Genomic DNA, 16,570 nt, shown 5'->3' with positions numbered 1-16,570 from the left:
GGAGTAAACTAGGAAAAACAAAAGGGCTAGCTAAGGGAATTTACAAAAGCCAGCACTAGAGGCTTATGTGCCTCTTTGACTCTGTGCTGAAGAAGATCAAAGTCCTTAATAAATCTACGAAGCCATGACTGGATAGTTGGGTCCACTGCTCTAAAGTGCTTGTTGATTCTTCCTTTCCAAAGACTCCAAGCAGCCACAAGGAATTTTTCCATCAGATCGTTGTGGCCTGGTTGGCCCTTTTGTCTTGGATGGCATGGAAGCGATCAGAGAACGGTTCCCAGTCAAGGTCAAGACGAGCCCAACATTGATGGCTAAATGAGCAAGTAAATATCATGTGATCAAGCGTTTCTTCAATATTGAGACCACACAAGAGGCAATCATGATCATCCCCAATATTGTAATGTCTTCTTTTGAGCATGTTGTGGATGTTGAGCCTGTTATTAAAGAGGAGCCACTCAAAGACTTTAAATTTGTACATTTTCATTTCCATAGCCATGTGAATACTGGGTGCGATTGGATGTCTCGGAAGAATAATTTATAATAATCCGTTGATTTGAAGGTCGTTTTACCTCAAACATAGTGCCACACATCAGAGGTCGCCGTCATGGGTTGAATTTGTGTGGTCGCAACTTGAAGGTCATGAATCTATGAATGAGCCTGCGGTGAAAGGGGAGATGAAAGGCTTGTCCGATTGACCTGATGCGCCAGAAATCTTTGACAGAAATATCTTCAAGGGTGGTAAAGGAAAACGCTCAGGGGTGGGAGTCCATGAGGGGTTCATGGAACCACAAATCTTTCCAGAAGAGAGCGGTGGTGCCACAGACAATGTTAACCCTCGAGGCCCCTCTAAACATGGGCGTGAGTTTGAGAATGTCTCGCCACCAGAATGAACCTGTTGGGTCAGTGGCATGGGGGATTCTGTCATTGTAGTATGTTTCCCAAGTGAGTTGTACCCAAGGAACGTCCATCTTGTTGTAGAATTTGTGCAGAAACTTCAGAAGCAGGGCTTCATTTTGGATGCGTAGGTTTAAAACCCCGAGCCCTCCTTTATTTTTGGGCTTACAAACCATGTCCCATGCAGCCAAAGAATTACACTTCTCTCCTTGATCTGTTTTCCTAATCCATAGGCAGCGTCATCTGATTTTGTCCAGCATCTCAATGAGCTTGGGCGGTAGTTTGATGGTGCACATTGCATAGATCAAGAGGGAAGTGATAGTTGAGTTCAACAAGGTAAGCTTCCCTGCGTAGGACATCAGAGAGAGTGTGGAGGTTAGGTTACATTCCACTGAGCTAACGAGGGGCATGAGTTCTTGAATTGTAGGGAGGGAGGTGCCAAGAGGAAGGCCATGGTATGTAAATGGGAGTGTGCCAACCGATCATTCAAAAATAGCTGCCACTCTAGCCGCGAGCTCCTCATCCATGTTGATGGGTATAAGCATTGATTTTTGAAAGTTTATCTTTAGTCCAATTGACTCATCATAGTCCACTAGGATCCCTTTGATGACCACAACTTGGCGTGTACATGCGGGCATGAGAAGGAGCGTGTCATCGGCATATTGAACGATTGGATAGTCCATATCACCCGTGATGGGGAAGGGCGGCTGAATCACGCTATTTCGATAAGCCTCATTTATGGCATATTGCAATAAGTAAGCCGTGAGTACAAAGATCAACCGGGAAAGAGGGTCCCTTTGTAGGACACCACGACGACAATGAAATTTTCAGCCAAGAACCCCATTTAAGGCTATTGAGGATCGCCCCAAGGAGAAGATGCATCTGGTCCAAGAAAGCCATTTGTCATTAAATCCCATGTGTTTCATAATGTTGATCATAGGCTCATGTTCTATCGTATCAAAGGCTTTGGCAAAGTCTAGCTTAAGGAGGACAATTTGCCTTTTAGAAGCTTGACACTGATGAATGTATTGGAAAGACCAGGCTAGGCAATCTTTGGATTGATCTGCTCTTGATGAAGCCATACTAGTTTCGGTGAACGATCTTTAGGATCACTTTTTGCAAACCTATTGGCAAGGAGTTTGGTGATGAGCTTGAGGCAACAGTTAAGGAGAGTGATTGGTCGGTAATCGTTGACGGTTGCCGGAGATCTATTCTTTGGAATGAGGGTGATGAGGCCATCATTGATGCTCTACAGGTTAAGTGTGTCTTCATAGAATTGATCACACAACATGTAGAAATCCTTTTTGATGATGGGCCAGCATGCTTTAAGGAAGAGCGCACTAAAACCGTCAGGGCTAGGAGCTCGGTCCGCGGGCATCTCAAGAATGACTCTGTCAATTTCCTCAGTGATGAAGGGTGTGGTAAGATGATCGAGGTTCACATTAGGCGGATCAAGTTGGGAAGGTCAAACCTCATGGTGGTGGGAGTGGAGGTACCCAACCTCTCTGTGTAAGCCTGGAAGAGGAGGGCCTCTTTGTCCATATGATTATGTTCACAAAGTCCATCTGCAGTCTGAAGGTTGGTGATATTATTTTTGCGATATCTCTCCGTAGCAACGACTTGAAAAAAATTGATGTTCTCGTCCCCAAACTTGACCCAGCGGATGGTATATCATTTTTTCCAATATTGTTTTTGATAGTCTAGTAGTCTCAATAGGAGTTTCTTCAATATCTTTCGGAAGTTGCTCTCTAGGGTAGTCAGCAGCCTGCGGTTTTCTAGTTCATCAATGTGAGCCAACGCCTGGTTAGAGTTCTCGATGGCGATGGTTAGTCGCGAGATGTTTTTACTCCAGGCTTTTAGGGCTTGACGCAAGGCCTTGAACTTTTTGCAAAGGATTGTGGTAGCGTTGGTGGCTCGAACGGGCTTGTTCCAAGTGGTCCTTACTAGATCCATGAATCCGGTGTGGAGAAACCAATAGGACTCGAAATGAAAGAGCTTTTCCCGAGGTATTTTTGTTTCAATGCTAATCACACAAGGAGTATTATCAGAAACCGGTTTGCATAAGGGTTTAACGAGGGTATTAGGGTATGTGTGTGTCCAGTTGAGAGAGGTGAGAAACCAGTCGAGCTGCTGTAGGAGGGGGTCCTGCTGCATGTTACTCCAAGTGTAGGCCTCACCTTTGATTGGAAATTCAATAAGATTATGTTTTCTGATGATATCATTAAAGGTGGCCATGTCATTGAGATCGCCCCCAGGCTTGTAATTAAAATCCCCAAGGAGGAGGCAGTCCTCAGTTGGTTGTATGCCCAGATCATGTAGCCAATTGGTGTAGCTATCACGTTCAGGGCCAGTACAAGGGCCATATATGTTAAATAAAGTCCATGATTGGGCCAAGAGAGTGCTGGTAAAATGGACAGCTAGCACATACTCCTCAGATAGGATTACATCGCCAAAAAATGGAGCCGTTCCAGGCAGTGAGAATGCCACCTGAGGTCCCCCGCGAGGAAAAAAAAGTGAACTTATCAAAATGTTTAGGACAACAGGTCTTAATAAATGCAAGATCGATAAACGGTTTTTTTGTTTCCTGAAGACAAATTATCGAGCAACCACTAGTACAAATCACATTCGAAAGAGTAATAGTTTTTTGTCTGAATTTAGCCCGCGAACGTTCCAACAGAGGACGTTCCAATTACTCGAAACGGGCATGGAGCTGAAGAAGATCAAGCCGAGGAAGTAGAGCCCTCGTCGGCTGGATCCACTAGCGCAGATGCATCTTCAGGCTGGGTGGCTTTCATGTCTTCAGAGATCAACATAGCTTCAGACAGCTCTGGCGGAGGGATAGCACAACAATGAACACCAATGTCCTGCAGGGTGGTAATTGGAGTTGGAGGCGGTATCTCTGTCCCTCCAGAAGATGAGGTATTAGCTACGGAGGGGATCAGCCTTGGCTTGACCTTGGAAATAGTGGTGTACGTCTCAAAGAGGGAGGGGACTCTGAACCCACAATATCTGGTTGATCTAGTGCTGCGACGAACTTCAATAGTCTGTAGAGGAGCGGGGGCCTTGGAGCGACGACCACGGGCAGTAGGAGGCCCATTAATAGCATATAGAACCTGGGCCAAACCTAGGTCCAAAGCAGGCTCATTTGTGTGATCAGAAGAAAAACTGGGCCCAATATTTGAATTGGTCGAAAGCGCCAAGGATAAACTATCATCAGCAAGTGGCTCAGAAGTAGGCATCAAAGAAGCAAAGTCATCCACCATGAAATGATCATTCCGTGATGCCATGATCGCCTGGGTCTGAGCAGCAGAAGACTCCACCATGGGAATAGAACCAGGGTCCTCCATCAAACTGTGGTTCTTAGGAAAGATCTCACCTTCGTCCACCTCATCATCAAGCTCAATGATGGTGAGTGCAGTAACAGTAGGAGCACGAGCAATGATGCGGGAGGAGAATTGGATCGATACAACCTCAGATTCATTAGCAATCTCCAGGCAAACCATAGGAGCAGAAAGATGAACCGAAACCGGAGGAAACCCATAGCCCTCACTCCAGGGACCAAAAGATGCAACAATATTCAATATAGCCCTTGAGAGATGGGCAGCGAAGATGTTTCTAGGGACAATCCCATTGACAAGAACATTGGCCAGATCAGTGCCTTCAACGGAGATGCTAAATTGCATTGTAGAGGCTGAGACAACAATGTCAACTGAAATGTGTTGGGGAACGTAGTAATTTCAAAAATTTCCTACGATCACGCAAGATCTATCTAGGAGATGCATAGCAACGAGAGGGGAGAGTGTGTCCACATACCCTCGTAGACCGAAAGCAGAAGCGTTATGACAACACGGTTGATGTAGTCGTACGTCTTCATGATCCGACTGATCCTAGCACCAAAGGTACGGCACCTCCGCGATCTGCACACATTCAGATCGGTGACGTCCCACAAACTCTAGAGCCAGCTGAGGTCGAGGGAGAGTTTCATCAGCACGACGGCGTGGTGATGGTGGTGATAAAGTTACGGGCGCAGGGCTTTGCCTAAGAACTACGACAATATGATGGAGGTGGAAATCTATGGAGGGGGCACCGCACACGGCTAAACAATCAACTTGTGTGTCTATGGGGTGCCCCCTTCCCCCGTATATAAAGGAGGGAGGGAGGAGGAGGCCGGCCAGGGGAGGAGGCGCGCCAAGGGGGGGCAATCCTACTCCAAGTAGGTTTGCCCCCTTTCCTATTCCAACAAGGAGAAGGGGGAAGGAAGGAGAGGGGGGGCGCCGCCCCCTCCCCTTGTCCAATTGGGACTAGGGAAAGGGGTGGGGCGCATGCCACCTCCTGGCCGCCCTCTCTCTTCTCCACTAAGGCCCATGAGGCCCAATAGCTTCCCAGGGGGGGGGGGGTCTTCGGTAACCCCCGGTACTCCGGTTTTATCCGAAACTTATCCGGAACACTTCCGGTGTCCGAACATAGCCGTCCAATGCGTCAATCATTATGTCTCGACCATTTAGAGACTCCTCGTCATGTCCGTGATCACATCTGGTACTCCAAACAATCTTCAGTACATCATATCACATAAACTCATAATACCAATCATCATCGAACGTTAAACATGCGGACCCTACGGGTTCGAGAATTATGTAGACATAACCGAGACTCAGTTTCACTTTCGGTCAATAACCAATAGCAGAACCTCGATGCTCATATTGGTTCCTACATTTTCTACGAATATCTTTATCGGTCAAACCGCATAACAACATACGTTGTTCCCTTTGTCATCGGTATGTTACTTGCCCGAGATTTGATCGTCGGTATCTCAATACCTAGTTCAATCTCATTACTGGCAAGTTTCTTTACTCATTACGTGATACTTCATCCTGCAACTAACTCATTAGTCACAATGCTTGCAAGGCTTATAGTGACGAGTATTACCGAGAGGGCCCAAAGATACCTCTCCGAAACACGGAGTTACAAATCCTAATCTCGATCTATGCCAACCCAACAAACACCTTTGGAGAAACCTGTAGAGAACCTTTATAATCACCCATTTACATTGTGACATTTGGTATTCGGGAGTTGCATAATCTCATAGTCTGAGGAACTTGTATGAGTCATGAAGAAAGTAGTAGCAATGAAACTGTAACAATCATAATGCTAAGCTAACGGATGGGTCATGTCGATCACATCATTCTCCTACTGATGTGGTCCCGTTCATCAAATGACAACACATGTCTATGGTTAGGAAACATAACCATCTTTGATAAACGAGCTAGTCAAGTAGAGGCATACTAGGGACAATATGTTTTGTCTATGTATTCACACATGTACTAAGTTTCCGGTTAATACAATTCTAGCATGCATAATAAACATTTATCATGAAGTAAGGAAATAAATAATAACTTTATTATTGCCTCTAGGGCATATTTGCTTCAAACTGCTGGAGTGACTGAGAGGTGGGACAAACAGAATATTGCTACGCACAAAGTGGTCAGAGATCGACGAGCCCAAAGTGTTGGAAGTGGAACTAGAATCAATCTAGGCCGAGTTCAGACTGCTAGTAGTGTTATCTTCCGGCAGAATACCATCCTACACCCGTAGGCCCTGGGCGGCCAACCAGGCTTGGAAGTTAACCAACACAACCATCATCTGAGGGATAGTTGGTTCAGGCCAAGCATCCCACTGATCATGGTGATCTTTGTCCTCCTATTCAGCATTTTGAGGCGTCTGATCGTCCCCAATACCATTCTGAATAAGCTAATTCTGAAGGTGCTTCTGGTAGAGCTGTTCAGCAATCATGCCCTCACCAAACATAGGGTGGGGAATCCCACTGGCAGGAGGTGGCTCCTTGTCCGCATGTAGAACCTCAGGGTCATGCACATTCCAATCTGCACCTCTTAGGATGTACACAGCAACAGTCCAGCAATCGTGGTCACTGAGGGAGTCCTGGATTAAGGGGTCCACGCACAACTGGACTATATACTCTAGCCGGACTGTTGGACTATGAAGATACAAGATAGAAGACTTCGTCCCGTGTCCGGATGGGAATCTCCTTTGCGTGGAAGGCAAGCTTGGCGATTCGGATATGTAGATTCCCTTCTCTATAACCGACTTGATGTAACCCTAACCCCCTCCGGTGTCTATATAAACCAGAGGGCTTAGTCCGTAGGACAAGAACAATCATAATCATAGGCTAGCTTCTAGGGTTAGCCTCTACGATATCGTGGTAGATCAACTCTTGTAATACTTATATCATCAAGATCAATCAAGCAGGAAGTAGGGTATTACCTCCATAGAGAGGGCCCGAACCTGGGTAAACATCGTGTCCCTCGCCTCCTGTTACTATTAGCCTTAGATGCACAGTTCGGAACCCCCTACCTGAGATCCGCCGGTTTTGACACCGACATTGGTGCTTTCATTGAGAGTTCCACTGTGACGTCGAAGATCGGGTTGATGGCTCGCCTTGTTATGAAGGACAACATCACTTCCGAGGGAGCCTTGGCATCAGGCCAAACCCTCCGGCTGGGCGGTTTCATTATGACCACCCGTTTGGCCGTCGAGCCAATGATGACCTCTCGGGTCATCGAGAATCGTCTCCACATCAGCTCAGAACACGCCGAGGAGATGGATCCGACGGAGCTATTGTCTTTGAACGAGCTATTAGATCGCATCGCTGCCCTGGGAGTCACTACGAACTACGATCGGATTGGGCTTAAACCTGATCAGAGAGAGATTAACTCTCTGCCGGTCACCCATCAGATAGCAGTGGTGGAGGAGCAACGCAATGACTCTCCTCCCATACTGAAGACGAACTATGTCCGGATTACCAAGCTCACCGAGCCGGATACCTGTTTACGGGAAGACATGCCCCAAGTCTCGGACTTAGAACCGGGCTGTGGGCCAAAAAAATTGGGTAACATCCCGGAACCCGATTTATTAAGTTCGGAAGCTCTTCAAGCTCTCGGTCCCAGATTGGGTCAGGGTTCAGATTTAATTTGACCCACCCACCCAGATACAAGCGATCTTTCCCATATCAGACAATAATCCCAAGAGACCGTACATCACTTTTGGGCTAGATTCCTCCTTGTAATGAACAAGGCTAAGGACTGTCGCGAGGAAGACGCAATCTCATTCTTTTACAAAAATTGCATGGACAAGGGAATCCTTATGCCATAAAATGCCGTCGCATATCACTCTTCGCTGACTTGGCGGCCATAGTACAGAAGTACTGCACAATGGAAAGCGCCTGGAAAAGCCAGACAACCTTTTGGGACCCACTGGCCCTCACTAAACCCTTTGTCTGAACAAAAAGTGTGTACCCTCGTAGGTCACCTGATCCAACCACAAAGACAACATCCATCGGGGCACAGCTGAACCCCACAATCGATGTCGCACTGTGAGCGTTCTTACACAAGAATTGGGATATCTTCGCCTGACACCCTTCAGATATGCCAGGGATCCCACGCAGGCTGGACGAGCATAGCCTCAACATATTGAAGGGATACAAGCCAGTCAAGCAAACACTACGGCGCTTTTCAGAACCTAAACGACAAGCCATGGGAGAGGAGCTAGCCAAATTACTCGAAGCCGGATTCATCCGAGAAATAAAACACCCGGATTGGCTAGCAAACCTGGTGATGGTACCAAAGAAGGACAAATCCTGGCGCCTGTGCGTCGATTTCAAGGACCTCAACAAGGCTTGCCCTAAGGACCCCTTCCCTCTCCCCTGCATTGATCAGATCATCGATGCTACCACAGGACACGACGCACTGTGTTTCCTCGACGCATACTCCAGATATCATCAAATCAATATGACGGAGTCAAACCAGGCCGCAACGGCATTTATCACTCCATACGGCCCCTTTCGCTTCAACACTATGCCTTTCGGGCTCAAAAACACTGGTGCTACCTACCAACACATGATTCAAACGTGCCTGGAGAAACAAATTGGTAAAACAGTTGAGGTATACGTGGACGACGTAGTCATCAAGACCAGACATGTCGAGTCTTTAATAGACGATCTGAGGCTAACATTTGACAACCTCCGAACATATGACATCAAGCTCAATCCGGAAAAATGTGTTTTTGGCGTTCCCGCCGGAAAGCTGCCATGCTTCATCGTTTCCAATAGAGGAATTGAAGCAAACTCGGCTAAAATCCGAGCTTTGTCACAGTTGGCTACCCCAACAGACCTCAAACAAATCCAGAAATTAACTGAATGCATGGCTGCTTTAAGCCACTTTATCTCCCGACTGGGAGAAAAAGCATTACCTCTTTATCGCCTTCTTCGATGAACCGAATACTTCGAGTGGACGGATGCGGCGACGGCCATACTGGAAGAAATAAAGGCGCTCCTAGCCAGCAACCCAATCCTAGCCGCACCAAATGTTGGTGAACCCATGTTGTTATATATAGTTGCAACACATCAAGTTGTAAGCACGGTGCTCGTCATCGAACGAGAGGAGGAAGGACACAAGTTCCCGCTTCAAAAGCCGGTATACTACGTGTCCACTGTCCTCACACCATGCAAGTCACGGTACCCCCATTATCAAAAGATAGCATATGCGGTCTTCATGGCATCCCGGAAACTATGATACTACTTTCAAGAGTGTTCGATCACGGTGGCCTCTGAAGTACCACTCAATGACATAATAAATAACCGCGATGCAACGGTCCGGATTGCTAAGTGGGCCATCAAGCTCCTCCCGTTCGACATTACATATAAACCACGATGGGCCATTAAATCACAAGTAGTGGCTGACTTCGTCGCCAAATGGACAGAAGCCGAACTCCCTAAAGAGTACGACGCATACTCCAATTGGATCATGCACTTTGACGGCTCTAAAATGCTGGCTGGTCTGGGAGCGGGTGTTGTCTTGACATCCCTCCCTGGAGATACAGTCCAATACGTACTCCATATACACAGACTCCAACAATGCATTCGCATATGAGGCTCTGTTGCATGGTCTTCGGATGGCTGTCTCCATGGGCATTAAGCGCCTAGAAGTGCGTGGGGACTCAAACCTCGCAATATCTCAAATAAATGGAGACTTCGACGCCAAGGATCCGAAAATGGCAGCTTATCGCAATGCCGTTCTTCAAATGTCAGCTCGATTTGAGGGGCTTGAATTTCATCACGTGGTTCGGGAAAACAATCAAGCGGCAGATATCCTCGCCCGCATTGGCGCTAAGCGCGACCCTGTCCCACCTAACATCTTCCTGGAAAGGCTTTTTAAGCCATCCATGGTATGGCAAGGGGAGACCAGCAATATTAGTCCGGATCCGACCACAACCCCTGATTCCGAACACACTGGCATAATCGGGGGCTCTGCCACCGAAATAACACCTTCGGCCCATCTCATCATGGCTGTCATTGCCCCATGGACCGAACCCTTTTTGCCTACCTAAATAGGCAAGAACTCCCTGAGGATCAAAACGAGGCACACTGCATCGTGCGGCGCTCTAAAGCCTACAAGGTCCACGAGGGAGAGCTTTATAAGAAAAGTGCCACCAGAGTACTTCAAAGATGTATCTCCGAAGAGGAAGGGCGGCAGCTCTTGGCTGAAGTTCATGCTGGACTCGGTGGACATCACGCCGCAGCTCGGGCCCTTGTAAGCAAGGCCTTCCGCATAGGTTTCTACAGGCTGACAACCCGAGCAGACGCATAGGACCTCGTCCAACATTGCGTCGGTTGCCAGCTCTTTGCCAACCAAAGCCATATGCCGCCCGCCGCTCTCCAAACAATCCCCATAACTTGGCCTTTTGCGGTCTGGGGGCTCGATATGGTCAGACCCCTTAAAGGGGGCCATAATAAAAAATACCTGTTAGTGATGGTGGATAAATTCACCCAATGGATAGAGGCCAAGCCAGTCAAGACGGAAGAATCCGGACCAGTGATAGACTTCATATCAGGGGTTGTGCATCGTTATGGTGTCCCCCACAGCATCATCACCGATAATGGCTCTAATTTCATGGTCGATGAGGTGAAAACTTGGTGCGGCAACATGGGCATTAAGCTCGATTATGCCTCCGTCTATCACCCTCAAACAAACGGTCAAGTCGAACGAGCAAACGGTCTTATCATGAGCGGCATCAAACCTAGACTAGTATGATCTCTAAAAGAGTCCGACACGCACTGGGTTGAGGAGCTTGACTCCGTACTATGGGGGCTGCAGACCACGCCAAATCACACTATCGGATACACACCCTTCTTCATGGTGTCCGGCGTAGAGGTGGTATTTCCCTGCGATATTATTCATGACTAACCTCGAGTGCGCATGTACGAAGAGAGAGAGAGGCCGAGCTCGGTCGCAGGACAGCTTAGATGCCCTGGAGGAGGAGCGCGATGTCGTAAAAGCCTGTTCCGCATTTATCAACAATAGGCTCGCATGTATCAAAGGAGAGAAGTACGGGACAAAACTTATAAAATATTGGTGAACTCGTTCTATGCCTACCGGAGAAGAAAAAGGACAAGCTCAAGCCCAAGTGGGAGGGTCCCTTCATCATCGATAAAGTTTTCACCAGAGGAGCGTACCGTCTGCGTGATGCATCAGATAATCGACTCGAACCAAACCCATGGAACGCGGCCAGGCTCCAAAGATTCTACGGCTAGCGCCGAACTCTTTGTTCGTCTCCTTTCCTCTATTCCTTTTTATTTACTTTTCAGTTATATCCTCTCCCTTCTCTTTTATAGCCCTCAAGCTTTCGTGTGACTCAACTACACACTCGTAACGCACTAATCTTCAAGTATGTGCGCTCACTATACGTGGGGGCTTCTTATACAGAAGCTTAATATAATTATCTTCCGGGCATCACGCCCATTGCATATGTGTCTCTTTTCCATATGCACCTTTTCTTCACCATTACATGCATCGATATGACTTAAGTTTTGGCCAAGCTGGGTTGCCTAGATCTTGTGTTTATGCCCTACGTTCCCATTAATTCGGCTAGGGCATAAGGGGAGCACCTCTGCGATTGTTACTGCCGGGTCCTCCGGATGTGTACCTCAGACTGGGTGAAGCCGAAAGCTAGCGTTCTTAAGGGAATATTTGGTCGGTGAACTAAAGATGTCTTTTACCTATCACAATACAAACCCCCAGATGTTTCATATACTGCACTTTTGCTCGCAGTTCAGACATGCACATCAATGCATGCGTACCCAGGGAAAGGAACCCTTAACGGAACTATTCTCTCTGGAAGATGTTTCTTACTATCCATGTAATATGACATAACTAGTTGGGTACTTGTCTGTTCAAGCAAGTATAACCCCTACGCCTGGTTTCCACGCGTACCCCAGTTTATATAACCGAGCGGGTATTCAGAAACACTCCGGACTGTTGGGTCCGGAGGTCGAAGCGAAAAGGTCTGGCATGACAAATGATTTACAATCCGGCTAGGGACAAAATATGTCCATTGAAGTACATAGTCACTTCAACTCAAAAACTTCTTCTTCTATGCCATCCAACAGGCTGTCTAGTCTACAATCCTGTTGGGAATATTTTGCGGCTAATCCTACCTGGTCATATACCAGACTAACGGGAATTTCTTTCCCATCTGACCCTAGAGGTCCGACCCGGGCCATATGATTCGGATCAAGCTTGGTATACCGCGTCTTTACAATCGCCCAAGCTTACCTCGCACCTTGTCAATAGGCAGATATCTTCCATAGTCGGAAGCGCCGCCGAGCTCCCTTAAGTAGCTGTACAAGCTCCCCCATCCTTCCTGACAGGGAGGCGGACAGCCGCAAGGCCTTGGCAACACCGTGCATCACCTGCTGAACTTGTCCGTGTAGTTGTGAAAGCTCTTGTAGCAGATTGCCTGAGGATCCGGGCATCTCCTCTTCGGGACGGCCAATTAGCATACCTACAGACATAACGCTGTTAGATCGTTTCTTCGCCGAACTATTAAAAGTTCGTTCGAGCACATACTAAAAATGCCGTGTTGAAGCCTTTTATTCTCCTTCACAGAGTCAGCTAGCTGAGCACGAACATCTTTCAATTCTACGCTCAGCCGGGTATGGGCATCCTGGAGATCGTTTTCTCCCGCCTGACCCGTGTAAGTACACGCTCGCCAGCATCTAGCTGTCGTTGAGCTCTTTGTTCATCCTCTTGTAGGATCTCCGGATTCAATCCGGGATTATCTGCGGAATCTATTATCAGATCTGCAACACGCCGAACACCAAATGGTACACATGAATTAAGTTTTTCGATAAATCAAAACAGTACTAGATGAGGCCTTCTTGGATTCCTCTAGTTCGGCAGTTGCAACCCTTAGCTGGGTTTGACACTTCTCCAGCTCTTGAGACAATAGGTTATTCTTCTCGGTGAGAACCTGTTCATACATTGATCCTTAAATCAGTTGTACCAACTGTTTCAAGTCTCACGGGGTACTGATATACATAATTATCAGATTTTACTTACCCGTATATCTTTTAAATATTGGTCTTTGGCTCTAGCAAGCCCATCTTGAGCAGCTCGGATGTACGCGTCACCCGAGTTGAAGGCATTAAAAGCCTCTTCGGAAAAACAAGGGTCGTGTAGTGCGGTCCGCCGACGCCGATGATTCATGGCGCTCTCCACCTCGGAATTTGTAGCAGATATTCTATCTGAATCCTCTATAGGAGGACCATCCGGTGTCGTTCCCACGTTAGCCTCCACCCTTGAGACTGGTTCCGGAATCCGGCTGGCAGAGGCATGATGGGCAGGATCCCCGGACATAGTCCGGCGGATGTTCTTTCTGCCAAGACACAGTGGATAGGGTTTTATTTTAAGATAACAATCATGGAGCATGTTTTAAACCATACCTCTTTGACGATGGCTCAGCCGTGTCTCTGTTCGCCTTCCTTTTTGGAAGCCTACCCGACTTGGGTGCCCCTTGTTGGCGAGTCGCCGCGGGTTCGGCATGGCGCGCCGATCGCCTTCCCTATTATAGCGTAATATATATGCGGTGGGTAAGGTGAAAAGAGTAAATCCTTTTCGGAAGATAAGTCGCCTGTTCACTTACATGTGATGCAGGGAGGAGGCCGCGATAGTCGGCAATGATGGCCATTTCGGTGTCGTCGCAGCTCGCCTAGTAAAACACCCCTTCGCCAAGCTCCACAAATATGTCCGGATCCTCTTGGAATCCGGGGTCAAGGGCCCGGTTATGGTCCTCTGGCTGTGTAGCCGGGCTGTGGATCTCCCTCATAGCTTCCTGCCATTCTTGTTAATAGATGGGCAAGATAAATATTTATGATAAGGAACTGCAGGAATGAATAGAGTTGAGTAAGGGATAGCATCTCACCCAGCTAGGGGGTTGTACATGGAAAATCCGTCCAGTGGCTTAATGCGGGCGAACTCCTCTTCTTATCCTTTATATAGGCCAGACAATATTTTCACCAGAGTGGTGGTGGAGTCTGGACCTTTCCAACCACAGCGGGTGGCATCATCTTCTCCGTTGAAGTGCCACATGGGACGCCCTCGGTACTGGAGTGGGTGTACCCCTTGCATTATACATATTGACATAACCTCGATTATTGTTAATCCAGACTGGGAAAGCGTTTTTATCTTGCCCATCAGTTGAAAGACCTCTCTACTATCTTCCTCCTTGGGGCTTCGAGGGTGCCAGCTACGACACTTCTTAAATGGAGCATTTGTGAACTCAGGAAGACCCATTCGGATTGGGTCAGGAAGGGAGACGTCCTCTATATAAAACCACTCGGAAGGCCAGTCTTCGGATGTCTTCTTTGGTGTGCCGGATAGGTACCCGGTCCCGACGATGCGCCATATCTCGGCTTTGCCCACTTGGAATATCGATCTTTCTTGATTACGAGGGACGAGGTAGAACAACGTCTTCCATAGCTTGATATGAGCTTTGCAACCCAGAAACAACTCACAAAGGGAGATGTAACCTGCGATGTGCAGGATGGAGGCTGGGGTGAAATTATGCAGCTGGAGGCCATAGTACACCAGGAGCTGGCGGAGGAATGGATGGATTGGGAATCTGATGCCCCTAAGCAGATAAGGGACAATGCATACTCGCTCCCCCTGGATGGGTTGGGAAAACTCTCCGCTTGCTCCCCGTTGTCAAAAGTAGCTAATCCGGCTCAGACGGGGACTAGATACGCAGGTGGGAGAAACCCCTGGGTTTTCTACTTCACCAATTGATCGAGGGATACGGTGCACTTCTCCCAATCATCTGGCTTGGCGCTAGAGGGGTAGGAGGAAGAGCTGCGGTGGCCGGCCATGTTGGGGTGGTTTTTTCGGGCGCGCTCTGATGATTCCTTGCTCGGGGGAGATGGTGTGATTTGGATCTTAAGATCCCCGTCTCTTTAATAGACGATTTATTTACATGGTTAGGGTGGCAAGTGTAAAAATGCCCTGACTTCTCGCATTCGCTCGACACGTGGAAGCTGGTATTTTCAAAGTACAGAAGACGATGAATGCAACATTAAATGGGAGGCCAGACACTGCTCCTTACAACAGGTACTTTGGAGAATGCGGAGAAGGAACCTGCCTTGCAATGCCGAAGACAATCTGCATGCTGGACTCATCGTCATTGAAGCCTGGTTCGGGGGCTATTGAGGGAGTCCTGGATTAAGGGCTCCTCGGACAGCCGGACTATATACTCTAGCCGGACTATTGGACTATGAAGATACAAGATAGAAGACTTCGTCCCATGTTTGGATGGGACTCTCCTTTGCGTGGAAGGCAAGCTTAGCGATTCGGATATGTAGATTCCCTTCTCTGTAACCGAACTGATGTAACCCTAACGCCCTCTGGTGTCTATATAAACCGGAGGGCTTAGTCCATAGGACAAGAACAATCATAATCATAGGCTTGATTCTAGGGTAAGCCTCTACAATCTCGTGGTAGATCAGCTCTTGTAATACTTATATCATCAAGATCAATCAAGAAGGAAGTAGGGTATTACCTCCATAGAGAGGGCCCAAACCTGGGTAAACATCGTGTCCCCTGCCTCCTGTTACCATTAGCCTTAGATGCATAGTTCGGGACCCCCTACCCGAGATCCGCCGGTTTTGACACCGACAGTCACCACCAAGTTGACGGACAACAATACTTTTAGGAATCAAACGCATATGAATAACCTGGACTTTAATCACCACCACCCTACGATCTAGATTCGGATTGTTGCAAGAAACAAGCCTGCCATAGTCATCAACCAATCTCTGCAGATAGAACTCGGTCTGATAGTCATCAGGAAATCCAATTTACATGAGCCAAACTTGCAGGCCACAAGTGGTCTTCCGCATATTCAACGCATCATTATGGCGGAGAAAGGAGATCACCAAGTCTTCATCATCTAACTGGAAAGTAGTGTTGACAACTGTATAACGCACCAAGGAGTTGTTGAATGCAAACATACTAATGCTAAGAGGATGGTCCGAAGCTTTAGTATTGTGCTGAACAGCCTCATGAAGCAGACCCTCAATGGTTTCCCTGATCCCCTCGTGAAGATGCACGGTGACAAAGCAGCTCGCCTTGGCAATGGCAAGGAAGCTATTGTTGAGCGGAGGGATGGGGTTGACGTCCATGTCCGCCCGAACTTTCCGATCTAGGGGCCCTGGTTCAACAGACCAGCCAGTGGGGAGGAACATGATAGGATTCGTCGGGTAGTTGCCATGGTGGTGGTCGAGGTGGGAGCGAATGTGGAGGATGGCGGGGTTGGGATGGCAAGAGCTTGATGA

This window comes from Triticum dicoccoides, chromosome 5B, assembly GCF_002162155.2.
Source record: "Triticum dicoccoides isolate Atlit2015 ecotype Zavitan chromosome 5B, WEW_v2.0, whole genome shotgun sequence".
Classification (NCBI taxonomy): Eukaryota; Viridiplantae; Streptophyta; class Magnoliopsida; order Poales; family Poaceae; genus Triticum; species Triticum dicoccoides.
The sequence above is the reverse complement of the archived record's forward strand: the minus strand, read 5'-3'. Positions refer to the sequence as shown.